Source organism: Macrobrachium rosenbergii, chromosome 10, assembly GCF_040412425.1.
Source record: "Macrobrachium rosenbergii isolate ZJJX-2024 chromosome 10, ASM4041242v1, whole genome shotgun sequence".
Taxonomy (NCBI): domain Eukaryota; kingdom Metazoa; phylum Arthropoda; class Malacostraca; order Decapoda; family Palaemonidae; genus Macrobrachium; species Macrobrachium rosenbergii.
In genome coordinates, this window is record NC_089750.1 from 73,857,207 (window position 1) to 73,884,096 (window position 26,890).

Below are 26,890 nucleotides of genomic sequence, written 5' to 3' on the forward strand. Positions count from 1 at the left end.
AAAATAAAGTGCGGACAGAAAAAGTACGGACAGAATAAAGTGCGGACGGACCGACGAAGCCGGCACAATAGTTTTCTTTTGCAGACAACTATACATCAATTGTAGTTTGAAGAGGCAGTTTTAAGAAGCACTTTGTAAGAAGTACGAGAGACCCTTCAGACTTCTTGAATATGTTTATCAATTTTTAATTGGATCATTATATATGTGTATACGGCGGAATAATGGTACAAAGCTATTGTTTCCTGGAAAATGCTGCTTTGTAGTAAATTAATTTGGGAACATTTCTGCATTGTAAGGAGGGCCGTCAATTCTATTGTACGTCGCGCAGTGCCATAACACTGCTGTACAAAAGCAGTTAACAGCACTATGCTGTAGAACAGCAAGAGACGAACAGAAATACCACACAGCAATGCTGTAGTGCTGGAGCTTTCGTGGCAAGAAAAAAAAAGTCAATTGTATTGTACATCGCGCAGTGCCACAACACTGCTGTACAAAAGCAGTTAACAACACTAGATTAGAGTACAGCAAAGACGAGCAGCGATGCCAAAGAGCAATGCTGTAATGCTGCAGCTTTCGTGTAAAAAACACGCCAATTCTGCATCGCGCAGTGCCGCAACCCTGCTGTACAAAAGCAGTTAACAGCACTATGCTACTGAACAGCAAGACCAACAGCAATACCACAGAGCAATGCAGCAATGCGGAAGCCTTCGTGCCAAAATACAGAAATGAAAAAGTTCGTGTGTCGCCTAAGAAGATCTATTACACAAAGCAATGCCGCAATTTTGGCCCAAAAAACAAGACTGAAAAAAGTTCGCCTGTCGCCTAAAGAGATCCATTACCACAGTCGCGGGAGGAACACGATTCATCTCAGCCAACACACAACCTGAAAGAGAGAGAGAGAGAGAGAGAGAGAGAGAGAGAGAGAGAGAGAGAGAGAGAGACATTCTATCGCAACAGACTCGAAGCGGAGATGGTGAAAGACAGTCGGAAAATATTTGAATTGAAAGTTTTCCCCCGACGTCTCAATTAGGATCTTGTCGTCGCCATATTTGCCCTCAAAAATGAGATGGCAATTAGCGAGCTTTCTTTTTTCCCGTGAATTTCTTTTCTTCCTCTTCTCTTTATCTATTTTCCACAAGTGTGTTTATCCGACGAGGGATTATTAAAGAAAGAGAAATGCTGAACACAACAAAGCTGATATGTTGCAAATATATATAAATATATATATGTATACATATATATATTTATTTATATATATACATATATAAGTATATATAGATATGTATATATTTATATATATATACTCATAAAAGTACCCAAAAAGGTAAACAACAGGGTTATATTCCGGAAGCATCTGGCATATTGAGCGGCAGTATATTAAGAGACACAAAAAACAAAGTAAGTATTCGGTTCATCAAGATCATCCCATTCAATTTCCTCCTCAGACCGCTGGGAGAGATATGCAAGGTATTTGTTCAAAGGCCAAATGATTGAACCCACCTTAATTAAACGGACATATTATACCGTGAACACACCAAACAAGGATCTTGGAATTCCGCTGCCATCGACAACGTGCTTCTACAATAAGCGTTGAAGAATGTGGAAAGAGTTAAACTTGGAAAAGTAATATATGTATGTATGATATATTATATATGTGTGTGTGTGTCTAACTGGATCACGAAAATATGGAACGTGATGAATATAAAAATAAAAACAAAATCCACGAGGGAAAGAGAAAAATGGAGTGCTGCGAGGCATTTCGACTGTCGTCCTTTACTTAGCGGACTCTTCAGGAACCTGAGTTTGAATTCTGCTAAGTAAAGGACGACAGTCGAAAGGCCTCAGCACTCCATTGTTTATCTTTCCTTCATGAATTTTGTCTTTATATATATATATATATATATATATATATATATATATATATATATATATATATATATATATATATATATATATAATTATATATTATATATACACATATATACACATATATACATAAATACATATATAAACCTAACCACATCAAAACCACAGCTATCGACATTAGGAAGACAAAATAAGACCTGGCCTGCGGCAACTCGCCCCGACTTCCAAGTTTATCGGTAAAACTGTTTACTGTTCCTTAATAACTCTGGAAAATAGAATGAAATCGATCATAATTACGCATAATTAAGAGCGAGTGAATCAGTGGAGGAAGAGAAGGCAGTATAATTCCTCCGCTGGTCGTGCTTGCGGGTTATTTCGGCAAAGGCAGTTTCTGCGATAAAGTCCAGATAAGTCAGTTTGTGGAGTATTATTATTATTATTATTATTATTATTATTATTATTCATAAGATGAGCCCTATCCATATGGAACAAACCTACAAGGGCCACTGACTTACAGTATTATTATTATTATTATTATTATTATTATTATTATTATGATTATTATTATTGATAAGATGAACCCTATTCATATGGAACAAGCCTACAAGGACCATTGATTTATTATTATTATTATTATTATTATTATTATTATTATTATTATTATTATTATTATTCATAAGATGAACCCCATTCATATAGAACAAGCCTACAAGGACCATTGACTTATTATTATTATTATTATTATTATTATTATTATTATTATTATTATTATTAGATGGACCCTATTCATATGGAACAAGCTTACAAGGGCCATTGGCTTTATTATTATTATTATTATTATTATTATTATTATTATTATTCAGAAGATGAACCCTATTCATGTGGAACAAGCCCACCAAAGGGGCCACTGACTTGAAATTGAAGCTTCCAAAGAATATTATGGTGTTCATTAGAAAGAAGTAACAGAAGGAACCAGAAAGAAGAGATCACTTACTAAAAAGGAAAAAATAAAGTAGCAAATTAATGAATAAAGGAAATATAACTCACTTTCTAGAATTAACACCAGATAATTTATTCCCCATGGCACAAAGTTCAGATAATCCACTATCTGGAATAGAGTTCGGGTAGTCCACTATATGGGGCAAAGTTAAGATAATTCACTTTCTAGAATAATGTCGACATAATTCGCTACGCGGAATAAAGTTCAGATAATTCAATTTCTGGAACAAAACCCACATAATTCACTGTATATTTAATAAAGTCATGATAATTCACTCTTTCGAATACAGTGCAGATAACTGACTTTCTGGAACAAAGACCAGATCATTCACTTTCTGAAATAAAGTTCAGATAATTCACTTTCTGAAATAAAGTTCAGATAATTCACTTTCTGAAATGAAGCCCAGGTAATTCACTTTCTGGAACAAAGTCCAGATAATTCACTTTCTGCAACAAAGTCCAGGTAATTCACTTTCTGAAATAGAGCCCAGATAATCCACTTTCTGCAACAAAGTCCAGATAGTTCACTAGGTGGAATCAAGTTCCGTTATTCACTTTCTGGAAGAACGTCAAAATAATTCACTCTCTAGAGTAAAATCAAGAGAATGACAGTGCGGATGCTCTCTCTCTCTCTCTCTCTCTCTCTCTCTCTAATTCATTTTCTAAAATAAAACCTTGCCCAGCAAAGAAGCGACGCCAAACATCAACGGTTTCAGTCACGAATTATAAATAGGTAAAAAGATAAATATGGAAACCATCTTTTTTAATTGGAGAAAATAGCTTAACTATAGACATGGACACCATCCTTTTTAATTTGAGAAAATAGCTCTAACCAGAGATACAAACGTGTAAAGAGAGAGTGGGAGAGTGAGATAGCCCTACAAGCAGGGGTTGTGCTGAAAGAAATCTAGGGGGCAATTTCATGCCTAATTAACGCTGGACAAAATGAGAAATCTGCAAGCGTTATAATGAGCTTCGATCGACGGCTCTTCGGCTCGATATTAGCAAAGCTTCCTCCTGGGTTCCATTCCATCTCGTGACACTCGCGGCGTGTCCTCACGTCAATGCACGTGTGCTTGCGTGCGCGCAAGGACTGATGGAGGAGAGAGAGAGAGAGAGAGAGAGAGAGAGAGAGAGAGAGAAAGAGAGGAACTGACAGCACGCTTCCTTTCATTCTCTCAGCAAAGCTTGAGAGAGAGAGAGAGAGAGAGAGAGAGAGAGAGAGAGAGAGAGAGAGAGAGAGAGAGAGAGAGAGAGAGAGAGAGAGATCTGACAGCATCCTCACAGTAGTTCTCTCAGCAAAGCTAGAGAGAGAGAGAGAGAGAGAGAGAGAGAGAGAGAGAGAGAGAGCTAACACCACCCTCCCTTTCATTCTCACAGCAAAGCTAAATGGCACGACAATAAAAAAAAAAAACCTCCTCTAAAATACTATATAAGTAAAGACATTTAGGACAAAAAAAAAAAAAAAAACCTTCGGCCCTCAGCATGCAATTAGTGAGATGTAACGCCGTTAAATTACTCACTCCCATTCAGGCCTCTCTTTTTTTTCTCGAGAGAGAGAGAGAGAGAGAGAGAGAGAGAGAGAGAGAGAGAGAGAGAGAAATTACCGCTCCTCCTTCGAGAGGCTTTGATGTTCCGTCGACGGCAAAAGGTCCTCAAAAGGAGCTAATTAAATCAAGTGTATTCTTGCATTTGGGCGAGAGCTTACCATCACAGAGGGAAGACCGATGGAATATTGAGCCAATAAATTTTCAAGAGGCTTCGGGGCTCAGCAAATTAGGAGCGTTTCTCCCAGCGATTTTGCAACACCTAATATCATAAAACAAATTGACCTGTATCTTTGCTCAATTTGGCTATGCCGGCATCGATTGCAAATTGTAATATTTCCTTACGGTTAAACAGATAATCGTAAGGTCCTTGGATAAGCTTTTGAATATAATCTTCCTCAAAGTGTAAACTGGTGAATTAGAGGGATACAATCATTAAATCAAGAACATACTTAAATCTTAATACCAACAGACATAATTTACATAAAATATTACCCGAGTATTTTTAAAATAATAATATGAAGACGATTATTATTATTCTAAGCTTGCGTGTTCCCCACGTTTTTACCGCGAGAAAATGCAACTGCTAAATGTTAAAAGACAATGGAGTGTTTAAATATACTACTCGCATTCACGTCGCACAGAAATATTCGCACAAACAATTCCAACTCTCACCCCTAACATCAATAATGCACTCATTCAAAGCTGAATCATTTATCCTCTCTTTCTTCTTCTTCTTCTTCTTCTTCCATTTTTCACTCACCCTCCTCACCTCCTCTTTTTAAAATAACACTTCTTCTTCTTCTTCTTCTTCTTCCATTTTTCACTTCACTTCTTCTCCATTTTTCACCTCCTCTTTTTTAAAATAACACTTCTTCTTCTTCTTCTTCTTCCATTTTCACTTCCCCCTTCTTCTTCCAGTTTTTAAAATAACACTTCTTCTTCTTCTTCTTCTTCCATTATTCACTCACCCTCCTCACCTCCTCTTTTTAAAATAACACTTCTTCTTCTTCTTCTTCTTCCATTTTTCACTCACCCTCCTCACCTCCTCTTTTTAAAATAACACTTCTTCTTCTTCTTCTTCTTCCATTTTTAAAATAACACTCATTTTTCACCCTCCTCACCTCCTCTTTTAAAATAACACTTCTTCTTCTTCTTCTTCCATTTTTAACACTCACCCTCCTCACCCTCCTCTTTTTTTTTAAATAACACTTCTTCTTCTTCTTCTTCTTCTTCCATTATTAACACTTCTTCTTCTTCTTCTTCTTCCATTTTTCACTCACCCTCCTCACCTCCTCTTTTTAAAATAACACTTCTTCTCTTCTTCTTCTTCCATTTTTCACTCACCCTCCTCACCTCCTCTTTTTAAAATAACACTTCTTCTTCTTCTTCTTCTTCCATTTTCACTTCATTCTTCCTTTTTCCTCACCTCCTCTTTTTAAAATAACACTATTATTCACTCACCCTCCTCACCTCCTCTTTAAAAATAACACTTCCATTCTTTCTTCTTCTTCCATTTTTCACTCACCCTCCTCACCTCCTCTTTTTAAAATAACACTTCTTCTTCTTCTTCTTCTTCCATTTTTCACTCACCCTCCTCACCTCCTCTTTTTAAAATAACACTTCTTCTTCTTCTTCTTCCATTTTTCACTCACCCTCCTCACCTCCTCTTTTTAAAATAACACTTCTTCTTCTTCTTCTTCCATTTTTCACTCACCCTCCTCACCTCCTCTTTTTAAAATAACACTTCTTCTTCTTCTTCTTCCATTTTTCACTCACCCTCCTCACCTCCTCTTTTTAAAATAACACTTCTTCTTCTTCTTCTTCATTTTTCACTCACCCTCCTCACCTCCTCTTTAAAATAACACTTCTTCTTCTTCTTCTTCTTCTTCCATTTTCACCCTCACTCACCCTCCTCACCTCTCTTTTTAAAATAACACTTCTTCTTCTTCTTCTTCTTCCATTATTCACTCACCCTCCTCACCTCCTCTTTTAAAATAACACTTCTTCTTCTTCTTCTTCTTTTTCACTTCCATTTTTCACTTCTTCACCCTCCATTATCACTCACACTCACCTCCTCTTTTTAAAATAACACTTCTTCTTCTTCTTCTTCTTCCATTTCTTCTTCCACCCTCCCCACCTCCTTTTTAAAATAACACTTTCTTCTTCTTCTTCTTCTTCTTCTTCCATTTTCACTCACCCTCCTCACCTCCTCTTTTTAAAATAACACTTCTTCTTCTTCTTCTTCTTCTTCTTCCATTTTAAAATAACACTTCTTCTTCCCTTTTTCCTCACCTCCTCTTTTTTTAAAATAACACTTCTTCTTCTTCTTCTTCTTCCATTTTCACTCACCCTCCTCACCTCCTCTTTTAAAATAACACTTCTTCTTCTTCTTCTTCTTCTTCCATTTTTCACTCACCCTCCTCACCTCCTCTTTTAAAATAACACTTCTTCTTCTTCTTCTTCCATTTTTCACTCACCCTCCTCACCTCCTCTTTTAAAATAACACTTCTTAACACTTTTCTTCTTCTTCTTCTTCCTTCCATTTTCCATTTTTCACTCCCCTCCTCACCTCCCTCTTTTTAAAATAACACTTCTTCTTCTTCTTCTTCCATTTTTCACTCACCCTCCTCACCTCCTCTTTTTAAAATAACACTTCTTCTTCTTCTTCTTCCATTTTTCACTCACCCTCCTCACCTCCTCTTTTTAAAATAACACTTCTTCTTCTTCTTTCCATTCTTCTTCTTCTTCTCCATTATTCACTCACCCTCCTCACCTCCTCTTTTTAAAATAACACTTCTTCTTCTTCTTCTTCTTCCATTTTTCACTCACCCTCCTCACCTCCTCTTTTTAAAATAACACTTCTTCTTCTTCTTCTTCTTCCATTATTCACTCACCCTCCTCACCTCCTCTTTTTAAAATAACACTTCTTCTTCTTCTTCTTCCATTTTTCACTCACCCTCCTCACCTCCTCCTAAAATAACACTTCTTCTAATTCTTCTTCTTCCATTATTCACTCACCCTCCTCACCTCCTCTTTTTAAAATAACACTTCTTCTTCTTCTTCTTCCATTTTTCACTCACCCTCCTCACCTCCTCTTTTTAAAATAACACTTCTTCTTCTTCTTCCATTATTCACTTCTTCTTCCATTATTCACTCATTCCATCCTTTCACCTCCTCTTTTTAAAATAACACTTCTTCTTCTTTTTCTTCTTCTTCTTTTCTTCACCCTCCCTCACCTCCTCTTTTTTAAAATAACACTTCTTCTTTCTTTCTTCTTCCATTATTCTTCACCCTAACATTTCCTCACCTCCTCTTTTAAAATAACACTTCTTCTTCTTCTTCTTCTTCCATTATTCACTCACCCTTCACCTCCTCTTTTAAAATAACACTTCTTCTTCTTCTTCCATTTTTCTTTCTCCTTCCTTCTTCTACCTCCTCCTCATTTTTTTTAAATAACACTTCTTCTTCTTCTTCTTTTTCTTCTTCTTCTTCTTCATTCCATCTTTTCTTTTCACACCTTTTCCTCTTTTAAAATAACACTTCTTCTTCTTCTTCTTCTTCTTCTTCTTCTTCTTTTCCATTTTTCACTCCCCTCCTCACCTCCTCTTTTTAAAATAACACTGTTCTTTTCTTCTTCTTTCCATTTTTTCTTTCTCCTTCTTTAATAACCTCACCTCCTCTTTTAAAATAACACTTCTTCTTCTTCTTCTTCTTCCATTATTCACTCTACCCTCCTCACCTCCTTTTTAAAATTCACTTCCATTCTTCTTCTTCTTTCTTCTTCTTCCATTTTTTCTTTAACCTCCTCTTTTTCTCATTTTCTTCTTCTTCTTCTTCTTCTTCCATTTTACTCACTCTCCTCACCTCCTTTTTAAAATAACACTTCTTCTTCTTCTTCTTCCATTTTTCTTTCTCCTCCTTTTCTTTTTAAAATAACACTTCTTCTTCTTCTTCTTCTTCCATTATTCACTTCTCACCTCCATTTTACCTCTTTTTAAAATAACACTTCTTCTTTCTTCTTCCATTTTTCACTCTAGGGTCACCTCCTCTTTTTAAAATAACACTATTCTTCTTCTTTTCCATCTTCCATTTTTCACTCACCCTTCTTCTTTTAAAACTTTCACTTCATTCTCATTTTCTTCTTCTTCTTCACTCACCCTCCTTCCTCCTCTTTTTAAAATAACACTTCTTCTTCTTCTTCTTCATTATTCACTCACCCTCCTTTACCTCCTTTTTTAAAATAACACTTCTTCTTCTTCTTCTTCTTCTTCCTTTTTTTCACCCTCCTTTGTTATTCATTCCATCTTTTCTTTCTCCTTCGTTTTCTTCTTTAAAATAACTTCTTCTTCTTCTTCTTCTTCTTTTTTCACTTCTTCCATTTTCTTTTAAAAATAGGGTCTTCTTCTTCTTCTTCTTCCATTTTTCATTCCATCTTTTCTTTCTCCTTCTTTTTCTTCTTTAATAACACTCCTTCATTCTTTTTCTTCTTCTTCTTCTTCTTCTTCCATTTTACACTCACCCTCTCACCTTCTTTTTAAAATAACATCTTTTCTTCTTCTTCTTCTTCCATTTTCACTAACCCTCCTCACCTTCTTTTTAAAATAACACTCTTCTTCTTCTTCTTCTTCTTCTTCCATTTTCACTCACCCATCCTCACCTTTCTTTTTTTAAAATAACACTTCTTCTTCTTCTTCTTCCATTTTTCCATCACACTTCACCTCCTCTTTATTCAAATAACACTTCTTCTTTCTTCTTCTTCTTCCATTTTTCATAACCCTCCTCCTTCATTTTCAAATAACACTTCTTCTTCTTCTTCTTCCATTTTACTCTAGGGTCTTCTCCTCTTTTTTAAATAACATTTCATCTTTTCTTTCTTCCTTCGTTTTCACTCACCCTAACTTTCCCTTCTTTCTCATTTTCACTTCTTCTTCTTCTTCTTCTTTTTATTCACTCACCCTCCTCACCTTCTTTTTAAAATTTTTTCTTCTTCTTCTTTTCCATTTTTTAATAACTTTCCCTTCATTCTCATTTTAACACTTCTTCTTCTTCTTCTTCTTCCATTTTCACTCTACCCTCCTCACCTCCTCTTTTTAAAATAACACTCTTCTTTCTTCTTCTTCTTCTTCTTTTTTTCCCTTCACCTCCTTCCTTCTTTTTAAAATAACACTTCTTCTTCTTCTTCTTCTTCTTCTTCTTTTACTCTAACTTCTTCTTCCATTTTTCATTCCACACTTTTCTTTTTTTAAAATAACACCTTCTTTTCTTCTTCCATTTTTCACTCACCCTCCTCACCTCCTCTTTTAAAATAACATTTTCTTCTTCTTCTTCTTCCATTTTTCCACTTTACTCCTCTTCTGTTCTTTTTAAAATAACACATCTTTTCTTTCTCCTTCTTTTCTTCTTCTTCCATTATTCACTCACCCTCCTCACCTCCTCTTTTCTTAACTTCTTCTTCTTCTTCTTCTTCCATTTTTCACTCTAGGGTCTTCTTCCATTCTTTTCTTCTTCCATTCACTTTTCTTCTTTAAAATAACTTCTTCTTCATTTTTCTTTCTCTTCTTCTTTTAAAATAACACTTCTTCTTCTTCTTCTTCTTCCATTTTTTCTTTTTCTCACCTCCTCTTTTTAAAATAACACTTCTTCTTCTTCTTTTTCTTCTTCCATTTTCTTCTTTCCTCTTCCCATTTTACTCCTTCGTGTTTTTGGTTAAATAACATCTTTTCTTCTTCTTCTTTTCTTCCATTTTTAACCCTCCCCTTCATCATTTTTAAAATAACACTTCTTCTTCTTCTTCTTCTTCCATTTTACTCTAGGGTCTTCTTTTAAAATAACACTTCTTCTTCTTCTTCTTCTTCCATTTTTCTTCCTCACCTCCTCTTTTAAAATAACACTTTTCTTCTTTAATCTTCTTCCATTTTCCTTCATCCTCACCTCTCTTTTTCTTCTTCTTCTTCTTCTTCTTCCATTTTTCTCTAGGGTCTTCTTCTTTCTTCTTCTTCTTCCATTTTTCTTTCTCCTTCCTCTTTTTAAAATAACACTTCTTCTTCTTCTTCTTCTTCCATTTTTCACTCACCCTTCTTCACTCTTTCTTCTCCTCTTTTTAAAATAACACTTCTTCTTCTTCTTCTTCTTCCATTTTTCACTTCCCTTCCTCTTTTAAAATAACACTTTCTTCTTCTTCTTCTTCTTCCATTTTTCACTTCCATTTTTAAAATAACACTTCTTCTTCTTCTTCCATTATTCACTTCCATCTTTTCTTTCTAACACTTCTTCTTCTTCTTTAATTCAACTTTCCCTTCATTCTCTTTTAAAATAACACTTCTTCTTCTTCTTCTTCTTCTTCTTCCATTTTTCACTCACCCTCCTCACCTCCTCTTTTTAAAAATTCATTCCATCTTTTCTTCTTCTTCTTCTTCCATTTTTCACTAACCCTCCTCACCTCCTTCTTTTAAAATAACACTTCTTCTTCTTCTTCTTCTTCCATTATTTTCACTCACCCTCCTCACCTTTTTTTTTAAAATAACATTCTTCTTCTTCTTCTTCTTCTTCTTCTTCATTTTTCACTCACCCTCCTTCCTCCTCTTTTAAAATAACACTTCTTCTTCTTCTTCTTCTTCCATTTTTCACTCACCCTCCTCACCTCCTCTTTTAAAATAACACTTCTTCTTCTTCTTCTTCTTCTTTCCATTATTCACTCACCCTCCTCACCTCCTCTTTTTAACACTTCTTCTTCTTCTTCTTCTTCCATTTTTCACTCACCCTCCTCACCTCCTCTTTTAAAATAACACTTCTTCTTCTTCTTCTTCCATTTTCACTCACCCTCCTCACCTCCTCTTTTTAAAATAACACTTCTTCTTCTTCTTCTTCTTCCATTTTTCACTTCCTTCCTTTTTTAAAATAACACTTCTTCTTCTTCTTCTTCTTCCATTTTTCACTCACCCTCCTCACCTCCTCTTTTAAAATAACACTTCTTTCTTCTTCTTCTTCCATTTTTCACTCACCCTCCTCACCTCCTCTTTTTAAAATAACACTTCTTCTTCTTCTTCTTCTTCTTCTTCCATTTTTCCACTCACCCTCCTCACCTCTTTTTAAAATAACACTTCTTCTTCTTCTTCTTCCATTTTTCACTCACCCTCCTCACCTCCTCTTTTTAAAATAACACTTCTTCTTCTTCTTCTTCTTCTTCCATTATTCACTCACCCTCCTCACCTCCTCTTTTTAAAATAACACTTCTTCTTCTTCTTCTTCTTCCATTTTTCACTCACCCTCCTCACCTCCTCTTTTTAAAATAACACTTCTTCTTCTTCTTCCATTTTTCACTCACCCTCCTCACCTCCTCTTTTTAAAATAACACTTCTTCTTCTTCTTCTTCTTCTTCTTCCATTATTCACTCACCCTCCTCACCTCCTCTTTTTAAAATAACACTTCTTCTTCTTCTTCTTCTTCTTCCATTATTCACTCACCCTCCTCACCTCCTCTTTTTAAAATAACACTTCTTCTTCTTCCATTTTTCACTCACCTCCTCTTTTTAAAATAACACTTCTTCTTCTTCTTCTTCTTCTTCTTCTTCTTCTTCCATTTTTCCACTCACCCTCCTCACCTCCTCTTTTTAAGATAACACTTCTTCTTCTTCTTCTTCCATTTTTCCACTCACCCTCCTCACCTCCTCTTTTTAAGATAACACTTCTTCTTCTTCTTCTTCCATTTTTCCACTCACCATCCTCAACTCCCCTTTTTAAAATAACACACAGAGGAGGGAAGCTCTCATTTCAGGAGCTTACGAGAAATACTTTGTGTGTAGTTGGAGGACAATACGAAAAAGATTGCTCAGCACACTTTGTTATAGGGTGGGGGGGGAGGGGAGACCAGGGAAAGTTCTATCAAAGAGCGAGTAAATTGAGGTCTTCTTAGGGTTAGTCCAAATCCTCTGAGAATGAAGATACACCCCCCACCCCCACCCCCACCCCCTCTCCTACCCCAGCCCCACTTCCATTGGTGACCTGTAAAATTCTTCAAGACTTTGTCTTTTTTTTTTTTTTTAGGTTCGGAAAAATGGCTTGAGCTCCGGAAGAGGGAATTTCGGAAGGGAGGCTCGCAGGTGAAATCTCTTAATGGAGGTAATTTTAACTTCTTTCCTGCAGTCGAGAGACTTCTGTGCAATTTTATGATGATAAACGCGTGAAGCAACGTCTCTCTAACGAAGATGTTTAATATTAATTGGGACTTTCCACGAGGTTGTCTTCCAAGCTTAAGTTGCTCAGGTTATGGGGCAAAAGTAGTTAGTCCTAAAAAGTCAGTCAGCGTTAACCCAAGGTGTGAAAATGGTTCCTTCTTTATAAAATTTGTAAAAATATTCAGGTTAGCATTCTCAGAGGAAAATGGGAAATGGACAACTGAGAGAGAGAGAGAGAGAGAGAGAGAGAGAGAGAGAGAGAGAGAGAGAGAGAGAGAGAGAGAGAGAATAGAATATAATAAAATAAAATATAGAATTTAGGCAAAAAGCCAAAGACTGGAACTTTTGAGATCATTCAGCGCTGGAAGGGAACTAGTGAGCAAAAAGGTTTTTTAAACGTGTAACAGGAGGAAAACCTCGCAGCTGCACTATAGGCCAATTGTTAGGAGAAGGTGGACAGCAATATGGAAGAAATATAATGTGACGGGAGGTACAGTAAAAGGAATGAAACGGGTTGCAGCTGGGGGCCGAAAGGACGCTGAAAGAACCTCAAGTAATGCCTACAGAGAGAGAGAGAGAGAGAGAGAGAGAGAGAGAGAGAGAGAGAGAGAGAGAGAGAGAGAGATAATTACCCTGATGACTTTCTCATCAAATTTTACGTTAGTACTACATGAACACACACACACGTACAGACACACACGTACACGTACACCGAGACTCACTTCTCAGCATACCGCTATGCCTTATCTAAAGAAATTCTTTTAGGATAACACCAAGCTTCCAAATTCCGAATTTCCTCTGAGACAACAAACGGAAAGCGAGGCAAATAACTCTTCCACTCCAACTCGGCGACAAACCCGGTCGCAAATCGTCGGACCGCTCTTGGCAATCGAAAAGCCAAAATGATTCGACTTGTTACGTGACACCGAGGCTTGCCCGAAACTCGATAAGCCAGAACAAACAAAGGCTGCCGCCGACAAACGGGAAAAATAAAAATACAAAAAAAAAAAAGTCTCTGGTATACCGTCTATATACTCGTAGGTACGTCCGCCGGCAGGAAATTGAGTATAAAATTTCACCCTTTTCTTTGTTTCGCTTAGGAAATATTCGAAAGTGATGGAAGCATGTATCGGTTTGCTTATAAGAAATTGTTGGTTAAATGTTATTTTGCCTATTATGCTAAATCACCGATATATATATATATATATATATATATATATATATATATATATATATATATATATATATAAATATATATATAATTCATACATATACATACACACACACACACACACACACACACACACATATATATATATATATATATATATATATATATATATATATATATATATATATATATATATATATATATATATATATATATATATATACAGGTATGTACATGCATAAATGTATAAATCAACAAAATCGTAGTTGCATATTGCGTAAGAGGACACACTGTCCCTTTAAAAACTGGTAACCATTTTCGAAAATTTCTGTCTTTTCTCGTTACCCTCCTCTATGTAAAAAAAAAAAATTCCCCTTCACGCACGGTCCATATAACGCCGGATGAATTTCGCCATCTCTTTCGCCCAAGAGTCCTTGACTTCCCAGGGCAAAGGAGGGGCTTAGAAATTCACTTAATGGTCCTCCTTCCGTTCGCAATGATGATTACGCTGATCGTGATATTCATCAGGAGGTATATTGACCTTCGGCAGACGACGTTGCTTTTCAGCTGGATGGGAAGGAAGGCTCATTATGTCAGCAAGTCACCTGGGGGGGGGGCAGTCATAAAAAAATTCGTAAGAAGAATCGTGCTGTTGAGCAGGGAGGCACATAACTACCTGACTGCTGATGCAAGCATGGTTGATGAGCAGAACTATATAAAAATTGGTTTATGTATCTCTCTCCCTCTCTGCTAGGTTTGCTGAGAGAATGACAAGAAGGATTCTGTCAGTTATCTCTCTCTCTCTCTCAACTGAGTTCCCAATTAGGAAAAACAAGATTTTATACTCAAGATATCCTTCTCATTGTGAGAAACACACTTTGGTCTCTCTCTCTCTCTCTCTCTCTCTCTCTCTCTCTCTCTCTCTCTCTCTCTCTCTCTCTCTCAACTGAGTTCCCACTTAGAAAAAACAAGAATTTATACTCAAGATATCCTTCTCATTGTGAGAAACGCACTTTGATGTCCATGAGAGAGAGAGAGAGAGAGAGAGAGAGAGAGAGAGAGAGAGAGAGAGAGAGAGAGAGAGAGAGAGAGAGAGAGAGAGGGAGCATACGAATCGTTCCCATTCGGAGATGATAAATCATTTTCCGAGTCACCAGCTTATTTTTCTTTTTGCATTTTTTTACCTCCTTAGATCTTGCAAAACTGTGTTCAGTTGTATGACGCTTAAAAAGTCATTTACTTAGCAAATGGCTTAAGTAAGCAGGAATTTTAGGAACAATCTTATTCTACTCTACTTAAGGTCAAGTCTTCACAGCATGGGGAATGTTCCCGAATATTCTAAAAATAACTTAACTAGTGCTTTTATAATGAAACATAACTATGCAAGGGGAATTGCAAACGACCTGATGATCAATATACTTTTACAATAACCATATACATACATACATACATACATATATATATATACATATATATATAGTGTATTGTTTCATAGAAAAATCTTAAACTTAAAAGTTAACATTATTAGATATATTATCTATTCAAACATTTCCCCAATACTTACTAACAGATGTAACATTAGGCCTGCATCTCAACATAAAAGTGAAGACACCACCATTTCATATTTGAGCTGACGTAAAAATCCGCAGGCGACATCACTGTAGCCAATGGGGGCAGCTGAGCACGAGCATCTGCTAATCACGTTTCAGCGATATCGTCTGCGGATATTTACCGTCAGGTCCAAAAATGCATGGAAAAAAATAGACAATACAAACCAATTATTCTGTACCCCAATTCACTGGACTCAGTTGCTTAGTTGCGATACACGGAAGCGTTGTTTTCAGTAAACACGAAATGGAAAAAAGTGTTTTTCCTAGAATGATTATCACTGCGCATGGAACAGTCTCCCTGAGGATGTCGTGCAATAGGAGCTTCAGAAGTTCAAGCGAAGTTGCAAGGCATTACTACCCTAATGCTATTCTCCTTGTATTTTAATGATTTACTTACATTTGTATCTATTTATTTGTTAGTTTACTTTCCTTTTTTCATAAGTGATCTCTCCTTTCGTATTTTCCCTTACCTTCTGTTACTTCTTTCTAATGAACACTATAATATTCTTTGGAAGCTTGAATTTCAAGTCAATGGCCCCTATGGAAGGCTTGTGCCATATGAAGAGGGTTCATCTTCAGAATAATAATATTAATAATAATAATGCTGTATATACCAGGTCCACAGTAATATTCAGTGGTGAATTATTGTTGATCTCATAAACAGGTTACAAGAGCTTTCGAACCCTGTCCTGTGTTCATCTTCAGAGACTCACAGCTGAATATTATTGTGGACCTGATACACAGCATATCCCGTTCTCGATCTTGAGGAGAAAGACCCACTAAATAATAATAATAATAATAATAATAATAATAATAATAATAATAATAATAATAATAATAATAATAATACTTTTCTTAGGGTAAAAATAAAAGAACAATCTTACTCAATTATCCCGCCACGGCAAACGTGCTTTTCAAAAGGTATTCCGCAAACCACCAGGCACTTCTAATTTGGAGTCAAGGACAAAAACCTATTTTCCTCGCCCTTCCAAAAGAGTCCTGTCAGACGACGACGGACCATCACACTATAGAAGCCCCGATTGCGACGAAGGGACGCACGACAATCACGAATGCAAGTGTAAAAGACGTGCCCTTAGGGGGGAGAGATCCTCCTCGAGGAAAATACGAAAGGTTTCTTATCCAATGACGCGTACGGAACGTCACGTAACTGTCACGCCTGAGTCGAGAGCGCAAACGCCTGCCGACCGCGATCAAAAGATTGCGACACGCGGGATTAGAATAATTAATAACCGCGGCGTGGTGGCGGAGGAAATTCAAATTACATTGACGAAGTATACGAGAGAGAGAGAGAGAGAGAGAGAGAGAGAGAGAGAGAGAGAGGTTTAGGGGGAAGGGGTGTGTGTGTGTGTGTATGGTTGCGTATGGGAGTTGGCAGAAAAATCCTTGGAAAATCTCCGATATCCCACGAGGAACACGAAGGCGTAAGTGACTGGCGCCTACGAATGGGGAAAATGTGTAAACGGAAGCAAGTGTCGCAAGAGTAACAACCAATACACGAAGCGGTTCACCCAACGGTCGTAGAGTACACAGCGCGTCCCCAAAGTGTCAGGCCGGTTGTGAGATAGGCCTACTTTCCCAACTTTCTGGAGTTTGTGGTCCTATGTTTTAACGGTGCGGACAGGCTTGGCTGACTTTCCTTAGGCCTACTTTGGGTAAGAGTCGTGAGTAAAAGCGAATTGCAAAAAAATACTTTCAGCTGAAGTTTTTGTGTAGATTGTATTCGCTTCAACAGCCACATGCTGAATATATGACCAGATTGATGGGAAATTTATAATACACGCTTTTCTCGACATCAATAATAACTCTGTAAAGCTGTGGATGCATTCAAAAGGTCATTTTGGTACAGATAAGAGAATTCACACAAAGAATTTCTTCTTCTACTCAAAAGCACGCTTTCTTTCCGAGTGCCGAGATGAGTAAGGTATTTCCCCTCTCTCCATTGTTTTCAAAGACAAAATTGCTTTTAAATCAAGTGGTGAGTTTAGATTTGTTGGAGAATTCGCGTTCATTATACTAAGTTCTTAATGTCTCGTTATTTTAGAACAGTATAATATCGTTAAATACATGTATAAATGCCTGGTTATAAGATGTTAGAGTACCTATATGTATTATAAGTATGAATGAGTGGTATGGATGTTGATGGGAGATTTCATTTAGAAAAATACATCGATAAATAAAACATCATCTTTTCCTTTCAAGAAACACAGCAATCAATAAAACAATATTATCAGCACCGCCGACACTGCCAACTGCAACGCCAGTTTTATGTAAGAAGTCACCCAGTCACTAAATCGAACCCCGTCCATCCGCTCTCGCAGCAAATAAATAGTTACGGCGATTCTTTCCCTTAATGCGAAGGAACAGGAACACCGGGAGCATTGGCTGCCATTGAATAAGTAGCTCCCTACTTCACACCGTTACCTTAAAGGTGAGACATAATGGCGCCTTCATCCTTCTTCTGCTGACGAGATTTTTGTTTACTTATCTACGTTTCTTTCTTCCCAGGAGAGACTTTTTTTTTAGAGGACGAGACCTTTTTTTTTCTTTAAGAGACCTTTTTTGAGACTTTTTTTTTTTAGGACGGAAGAAATTTTTTTAGGAAGAAGAGCCTGTTTCTTTTCTTTTAGGGATGAGACTTTTTCATAGGGCGAAACTTTATTTTTAAGGCCGAGACTTTTTTTTAAGGACGAGACAATTCTTTTTAAGGACAAGATTTTTTTTACAAGACTTTTTTTAGGACGAGACTTTTTTCTATTTCTTATCGAAGACGGAGAGAGGAGGAAGAGAGTTTTTGACTTTTAAGGAAGAAATTTTTTTAGGGAGGACCTTTTCTTTTAGGATGGAAACTTTTTCAGTATGGAATAAAGGAGGAGGAGGAAGAGAATAGGAAGGAGGAGGAGGAGGAGAAGAAATTTTTTTACAAGATTTTTAAGGAAGAGAAATTTTTTTTAGGATGATAGAGACTTTTTTTAGAAGGAGAAAATTTCATGAAAAGTAAAGGAGAGAGGATAATGACTAATTAAAGGCGGAGCTGATGTAGGAACAGTATGGAATAAAGGAGGATACAGGAAGAGAAGAGAGGAGAGAGAGAAGAAAAGAGAGAGGGAGAGAGAGAGAGAGAGAGAGAGAGAGAGAGATCTAGAAGGAGAAAATGCATGAAAAAGGAAAGCGAAAAGGGATTAGGAGGATGACGAACAAAAAATATGGAGAAGACGATGGGAGAAGCAGAAGACAAACGTGGGAAGAAACATTAAACATAAGAGAGAGAGAGAGAGAGAGAGAGAGAGAGAGAGAAATGGAGAGAGAGAGAGAGAGAGAGAGGATGACAAACAAAAATATGAGAAGAGAGAGAGAGAGAGAGAGAGAAGAGAGAAAGATAAGAACGAGAGAGAGAGAGAGAGATCAAACGTAAAGAGGGTACAAGGGAAACGAAAAGTATAGAATTATCAGTGTGATGATAAGCTTAAGGAAAACAATAAGAAGAATAAGGAAATGGCAGGGGTGAATAACGGGTGAAATGGAAGAACTGATTAACTGCCTGACTGGTTAATTGACTGAGGAGTTGACTGACTGGCTGATATATTGATTTCAGTGGGAACTGCCAGAGGTGGAGGAGGGCGAAGAGTACAAGAGGAGATAGAAGAAAAAGGAATAGGAGAAGGAAGGAAGGAACTGGAGATGATACTACTGATAAACATGGTACCATGAAAAATATAATTACCTGATAAAAACTGACAAAAAAAATCGTGAGAGAAGAGGAAGATTATAACGAATGGTAAAAATAGTCTGCAAGTAAAAAATAAACTGAAAAACTTCTGGTTTCAGGAAATATGATTAGAAGTATAACTATCTCAACAAAAGGAAAATCACAAAAATCTCAGCATTGAGAAAACGTGGGCTTATTGACTGAATCTAATTAACAGCAAATATAAAGAAAAGACACTTCAGGAAATAGAAAATTGTCTTACTGACTGAATTCAACTGAAAACAAGGCGTATAAAAAACACTTCAGGACTGAGAAAAAATGAAAAAGAAACTTCAGCGGCGAGAAAATGGAGTATTACTAAATCAAATTTAATTAAAGATAAATACACCTCAGAAGCAAAACTATGAAACAAACTTCAGGACTGAGAAAATATGACCTTAAGGAAATAATTAATGAAAGGAAAAGAAGAAAACCATTGCCAGGAAGGCATACACAAAAAAAAGTGGAGCAGAGCAGAAGGTCATCATCTCAAAAGGTCCTGAAGGACACAGAGGCCGGGAGACGTTTTATTTGGAAAACAAATACAGAGGCCCATCTATGGATGACTGGTCTCCTCCTCCTTCTGCCATCGTCAGGGCTGTGTTTTTCTCTACTGTTTTGTGCTGTGCTGTGTCGGGCTGTCCTACGGTGTGCTGTACTGTGCTGTGCTCTGCTATGCTGTGGTGTGATCTGCTGTGCTGTGATGTCCTGTGATCTGCTGTGCTATGTGATGTGCTGTGCTGTGTTGGGCTGTACTGTGCTGTGCTCTGTTCTGCTCTGCTGTGGTGGGCTGTACTGTGCTCTGTTCTGCTCTGCTGTGATGTCCTCTGATCTGCTGTGATGTGCTGAGCTGTAATGTGATCTGCTGTGCGGTAATGTGCTCTGCTATGCCGTGTTGTGTTGTGCTGTACTGTGATCTGCTCTGCCGTGATGTGCTCTGCTGTGCTACTCTGCTGTGCGGTATTGTGATCTGCTGGCCTTTGATGTGCTCTGTCTTGCTCTGCTGTATGTGCTGTGCTAAGTGATGTGCTGTGCTGTGTTAGGCTGTGCTGTACTGTGACCTGCTGCGCTGTGTTCATTCAGTCAGAACATCACTTCGTTCTTCGTGTGAAATCAATATATACCAACCAATCAGTCTACTGCTCAGTCAATTAAGCAACCGGTCAGTTAACCAGTTCTTCCATTTCCCTCTCTTGTCACCTCTGCCTCTTCCTTTATTCTTCGTGCTCTCCTCCTCACTCTTATTCACCGTGTTCTTAATCCCATACTTATCTCCTCCCTTGTTTCCTCTTTACGTTCTCTCTCTCTCTCTCTCTCTCTCTCTCTCTCTCTCTCTCTCTCTCTCTCTCTCTTTCGTTTTATTTGCGTGTTTCTCAATCATCATCTCTTTCTTATGTCTCTGCCTCTTCCCCACTATTATCTTCTGTTTCTCGCATCCTCTTCTCCAAATTCTATCTTAAATGATCCAGCAAATAAAGGGTGAGGATAACTGAGCTTATAAGATCTAGCAATTGAAAGACAAAGATGGACTTATAATAAGAAATTACAACGAATGGAAAGGTAAACAATAATAAAGAGAGAGAGATTATTTGTATCTTTTTTCAAAACATTTATGATTTTACCTGAAAATTTGGCTCTCCCAAATTATACTTTTTTAAAATTTTTTTTACTTCATCTAGAATATGTACACTTTAGGTATAAGACTACCCAGTCTGGTTAGAATTCATATTTTCAAATCGAGGAATGTAACCAATTTCATGTTCCATTCTCTTATGGCTATGACCTGTAATGAAAGAGTTTTTTTGAGTTCATAGTTTGATATATATATATATATATATATATATATATATATATATATATATATATATGTATGTATATGTATGTATGTATGTATGTATATATATATATATATATATATATATATATATATATATATATATATATATATATATATATATATATATATGTGTGTGTGTGTTTGTGTGTGTGTGTGTGTGTTTGTGTGTGTGTGTGTATGCATCAGCTACCATAACTACATTTCTAAAAGCTACATTTTTTCCATTTAGTTCATTTTTGGTTTGGTAAACATACTTATATTTATGTATCAGCTAAAATAACAGAATCTAAATGCTATATTTTTTTCATTTAGTTCCTGATTGGTTTGGAAAATGTACTTATATCTGCACATCAGCTACAATAGCATCTTTTAGAAACGCTGATGACGTTTTTCTTCACAACAGAAAAAAAAATTCCATTTCGTAAAAGTAAGAAAAATGCCCAACAATTCTGCGAAATAACAAACTTTGAAAGTTCATGTTTATCTCAGAGGACTATACCCATGTGTGCGTGAATAACCCTGTGTGTGTGTGTGTGTGTGTGTGTGTGTATGTGTACTGAATCGAGATACACGACACAGAAAGAGTATTCTCGCATTTTCGACTTTTCCTCCAGGTTGTTTGAAGTTTCTGTGAAACATTCGCTTCAGTGGAACAGCCCGAAGTGCTGCCTTTTCGATTATAAATATAAATATAAAATCTTATATATACATATATATATATATAAAATATATATAAATATATATATATATATATATATATATATACATATATATATATATGTAAAAATATATAAATATATATATACATATAGATTTTATATATATATATATATATATATATATATATATATATATATATATATATATATATATATATATATATATATATATATATATATATATATATATATATATATATATATATATATATATATATATATATATATATATATATATATATATATATATATGCTATTTGGGAATACTCTCTCTCTCTCTCTCTCTCATGCAGTTTCTATTGAAGTCAATGGCATCATTTACAGGGACAATCTTTCTGCCTAATCTCTGAATCAGTCTATACTTCTCTGCAAGTAATGCCACTAACCTCAATAGGACCTGCATGTGTATGTATGTATATGTTTATGTATAGCTATCTATCTATTTATATACAGTATATATATACATACATATATATACATACATACATATACTAATGCTATTCATAACGGTTACTGCTTATCAACCCATAAAAAATTGAATATCATGCCATAAAAAATTGAAAAACAAAAAATTTACGGCCACTTATGTTCAACCTTTGCATATCACACCGGCGCAAATCATAAATACTCACTTCCACCTCCTACCCTCATGAGATCTTGAAATGGCTCTCAATAAATTATAAAAATAAAACCCCTTTCAAGAAAATGATCTCTTAACGTATACCAACACAAGAGCAGGATGATGAAAATGACAGTATCACTCAGGGAAGCTTTCATGTTGCTGGCCTGTTGAAAAATAAATTCCGGTGTTATTTGGCTGTGGTCCTCGAGCATTCTGTCTTGTGTGTGTGTGTGTGTGTGTGTGTGTGTTTGCTGAGGAAAATATGTTGAAAATGTCAATTTAATTCAACAGAACACGAGAAGCGAAATATGAAACTACCAAGGGTTACATTATATCGAGGGAGAGTCCAGCTAAGAGACAAGCACCGTGAAAGGCATTTTTAGGTTAGAGAGAGAGAGAGAGAGAGAGAGAGAGAGAGAGAGAGAGAGAGAGAGAGAGAGAGAGAAAGCGATTTACTTGATCAGTTCCATCACGGCAGAATTGAGGATTACCCTAACAAGCCCCACCCCATAGAGAGAGAGAGAGAGAGAGAGAGAGAGAGAGAGAGAGAGAGAGAGAGAGAGAGAGGTTTTACCCCGTGATTTACTTGACGATCAGTTCCATTCACCCTGCGTTGGGGATTACCTTAATGAGCTCCTCTCCAGAGAGAGAGAGAGAGAGAGAGAGAGAGAGAGAGAGAGAGAGAGAGAGAGAGAGAATTATCTAGTGATCAGTCGCGCCCTGTCAAAATCGGACGGAGACAGACAAACAGACAGACAGAGACGAGCTCTCTCAGAAGACAAGCCACAACTAAAACAGTTTATAGGTCAGAATGAAGTCGAGATTCGGTCTTTCATGTAATCATTATTGTAACAATCATTTTCTATTCACGCATTATTGACTTTTTTTATTATACAAGTAAATCTCTTGTCATACAAGTTTCTCTCTTGTGATTCAAGCTCCTGTCTTGTTATATCAAGTTCTTTTCTTGTTATACAAGTAACTCTCTTGTTATTCATTCATAATAACAAGGATTAAGAAGAACGGTTCATCTCTTGACAATCTTGTAAAAACCTAAACAATTGTTATAATGTTTATTTTCATACAAGGTTATTAAGTTCCTCTCTTGTTACAATATCAAGGATTAAGAAGAACGGTTCATCTCTCTGATGACAATCTTGAAAAAACCTTGACTGAACAATGGTTATAATGTTTATTTTCTTGTTATAAAAGTAACTCTCTTGTTATTCAAGTTCCTCTCTTCTTATAATATCAAGGATTAAGAAGAACGGTTCATCTTTCTGATGACAATCTTGAAAAAACCTTGACTGAACAATCTCTGAGGAAGGGCTCACTTTGCTGCATACGAATTTACATTTCATGGCGATTTTGCAACAGCTTAACAATAGCTAGTAGAGCTTCCTGCCTCCTCGACGTCTCATGAGAATATTGTCCGAACTGGGACCTTACTTTTCTCTTTTCAGCTATTTCAGTTTTGTTTCTGGAATAATCTTTAACAACAAGAGGCCTCTTCGTCGTGTGTAGCCTTACCCATCGCCTCGTTCTACAGAAAAGGTTTAAGGACCTGATGGATTAATAAACACGTTGTTTCTTCATTATAAAAAGTGGAGCATTATCTATCTCCTTCATTTATGCATTTATGTCGGTCATCCTGCACTTTCGTGCTTTATCCAAAAATCCATCTTGGTATTTTGGTGAAATATTTTTGGATTACAACAGCAGAAGGCTTATAAATGCTCCTCCTCTTAAACCGACCTCTAAGAAACAAAGTGAAACTTTATCACTTCTGCCTGTTCCGCAAAATTGCCAGTGAACGACAAAACAATAAAAGAGAAGAAGAAGAAAACTTGCATTCACATAAAAACAATGCTGGGCAAGACAAGAACTGACAACCTGACATTGCATGTGACAATCAAGACAAAGGTAGACACTGATACACTTTGTGAGAATATGAACCTGTGAGTGGCTAGTTTTGGAAAGCAGACTAAGGTAGCTGTGCTAGGTGACTTAAATGCAAAAATATGTGAAGAAAAATCTCTTCATCAACAAAGCTAAGCACTTGAAGATTTATTTTTACCTCCAAGCATATAGATATGAAAATTTTATTTACTTTAAACAATTATAAATTATGCATTACCTGTCCCTTAACAATCCCTTATATAACAACTTTTTGCTTTCAGTTGAGGCATTACTTCCACTGCCGAAATCTCAAGAAACTGCGTAACAGCGGGGGGGGGGGGATTCCTACAAAATCAATGAACTTCATCCCAAAAACTTTATTTCTTTCCAATATCTCAGATCCAGTAATGGTTACATAAAAAAAAAAACTATACAAGACGGGTATGAATGCAGAAACAATATTATCAGTCAAGATTAAAGACGACATAATACACACTGAATCATTTATACGAAATTACAAATCCATGAACATACAAACTAAAAACAAAATGCCCGATAACCCAGAGGGGCAGGTAAGAGAGACTAGGCACCAAAGAAAAATTTGAGGATGAAATAATAAGGGAACACGGGAGATTGGATCTAATCAAGAGGAAAGTGACGAGTCCGCGTCTTAAAAGGGAACTTATGGGAATCTGTGGGAACAGAAAAGAGATTTGGGAACTCCGATGGCGGGAAGGCAGAGATTCAGTCATTAAACTGACTGGTCACTCCTCGGAATGAGGGAGGCGACCAGCTTTCAGCAGAGATGAGGAGTATCTAAAGCAAAAGAAAATCTAAGGATGTGTGTGTGTGTGTGTGTATATATATATGTATGTATATATATATATATATATATATATATATATATATATATATATATATATATATATATATATATATATATATATATATATATATATATATAATTTATATATATGTATTTATGTATATGTATATGTGTACCCATGTATGTTCGAATGTATAGATAGACGGACGGATACATAGTGTGTATGAGACAGTCTGTCTTATCTTCCGTGAGTACCCCTACGGGTGCAAATGTATTTGAGAATACATTGAAAAATACATCTCTTCAGAATCTATTCCAAGAAAACATAGAAGCTTGTAATCCACTTAAACAAATATAACTTTTACTGGAATCCTTAAAAAAAAAAAATAATAACCGACAGATAAAAGGAGTCAGACAGTCCAAAATAATGTTATTCTAATTCTTGCCTGCACAAAGAACCGACTTCGATTTCCATGTAAATAGTCAATCCAGTCACACCAACTGCGTTTACGACACCCGCCCGACGGAAAAGGCCTGATGTTTACAAATGCCCTGTTGGGATAAGTTTTAAGGAAAACCTCGAGACCATCGCATAAAGAATACCTAGACAAGAAAAGCGTATTGCTCTGATCAAATGTATACGAGTTAAAAGTACGAAGTGGGATATTCAGAAGATTGAAGGCTTTCGGTTGAATTCTTTTATAAAATATTCAAGAATCGAAGAATGTATTACTCTGATTAAATGTATCAGAGTTAAAAGTACGATGCGGGATATTCATAAGATCGAAGTCTTCCGACTGAATTCCGTTATGAAATAATAAAAAATAGAGGAATATGAGTAAGTCTGAAACTGTTTAGATGAAAAGCACATTTGCATATACAGAGCACATGGAATTTTAGTAGAAGATATAACCAGGTTCAGGAAATAATCCTCAGACTATATTAAAGACCAAATCCAGGTTTTCTAGTATATTCAAGAAAACCTGAAGATGTTACGGAGACGAATACGAAATTAAACTTGAAAGCATTGCAACAAACCATGCTTTTTTTTATTTTTTTATTTTTTTTTGCTCTATTTACAAATATCTTCCAGGTCTGCGTAAACTGCATCACGCGGGATTAAACAAGACTGACACTAAGCTTGTGGAGAGGAAGAAGAATGAGAAAAATTATTTGTGAAGAATAAAATCATCTGCGCGTTTATGGGAGGGATAAGAGGTAGTCGGGAAGGCGTCATATATGAAAGATAAAAGACTTTAACAGAAAGAATAGATAAGAAACGTAAAAATAACAAAGGAGGGAACTAAAAGAATACATTAGAACAAGAACAAGAGCGAAAGGAGGGACAATAATCACCATGAAATGTCGCTAACAGGGCGTTACACCGCATCAGAAGCCGAAGAGACGACGAAATACTTCTCAAAGTTGTAGAGAAAGGAGGCAATACTAGTTTCCAAGTATTTCTGGATATTGCCAGCAAGTAGTTCCATGAAACTTTAACAATAACATAAGTAAGGACGCTAGGCTATAGCTGGAGTGGTTGAAACGGGCAGTCGTCTTGGAAAACTACAATACAAAGTGTGAATCTCTTGAAGTATGAATGCTAGTGATAGCGGTGAGACAAAAAAAAAAAAAAATAATAATCAATTAAATACCAGAACGAGCCTATCACCAAAATCCTTAAAACCCCATTGAGGGTCCCGTATGATCCTTGGTATGACCTAATGCCCTTCCATCAATTTGGCTTTGCTATGCTTTTGTGCATTTGTATAATTTGTCGTCTATCATTGGTCCTAAGGGGAAAATTCAAAGAACGCTCAGCAGCAGTTCTTTGAATAGATTATTGTTTTCA

At 36.3% G+C, this 26,890-nt stretch overlaps 1 protein-coding gene across 3 annotated transcripts in view; it reads right to left on the reverse strand.

Moving 5' to 3' along the window:
• Positions 1-26,890, reverse strand: part of LOC136842868 (dual specificity calcium/calmodulin-dependent 3',5'-cyclic nucleotide phosphodiesterase 1A-like) — a 554,681-nt gene that overhangs the window by 525,624 nt on the left and 2,167 nt on the right. The gene's annotated exons all lie outside the window — the stretch shown is intronic.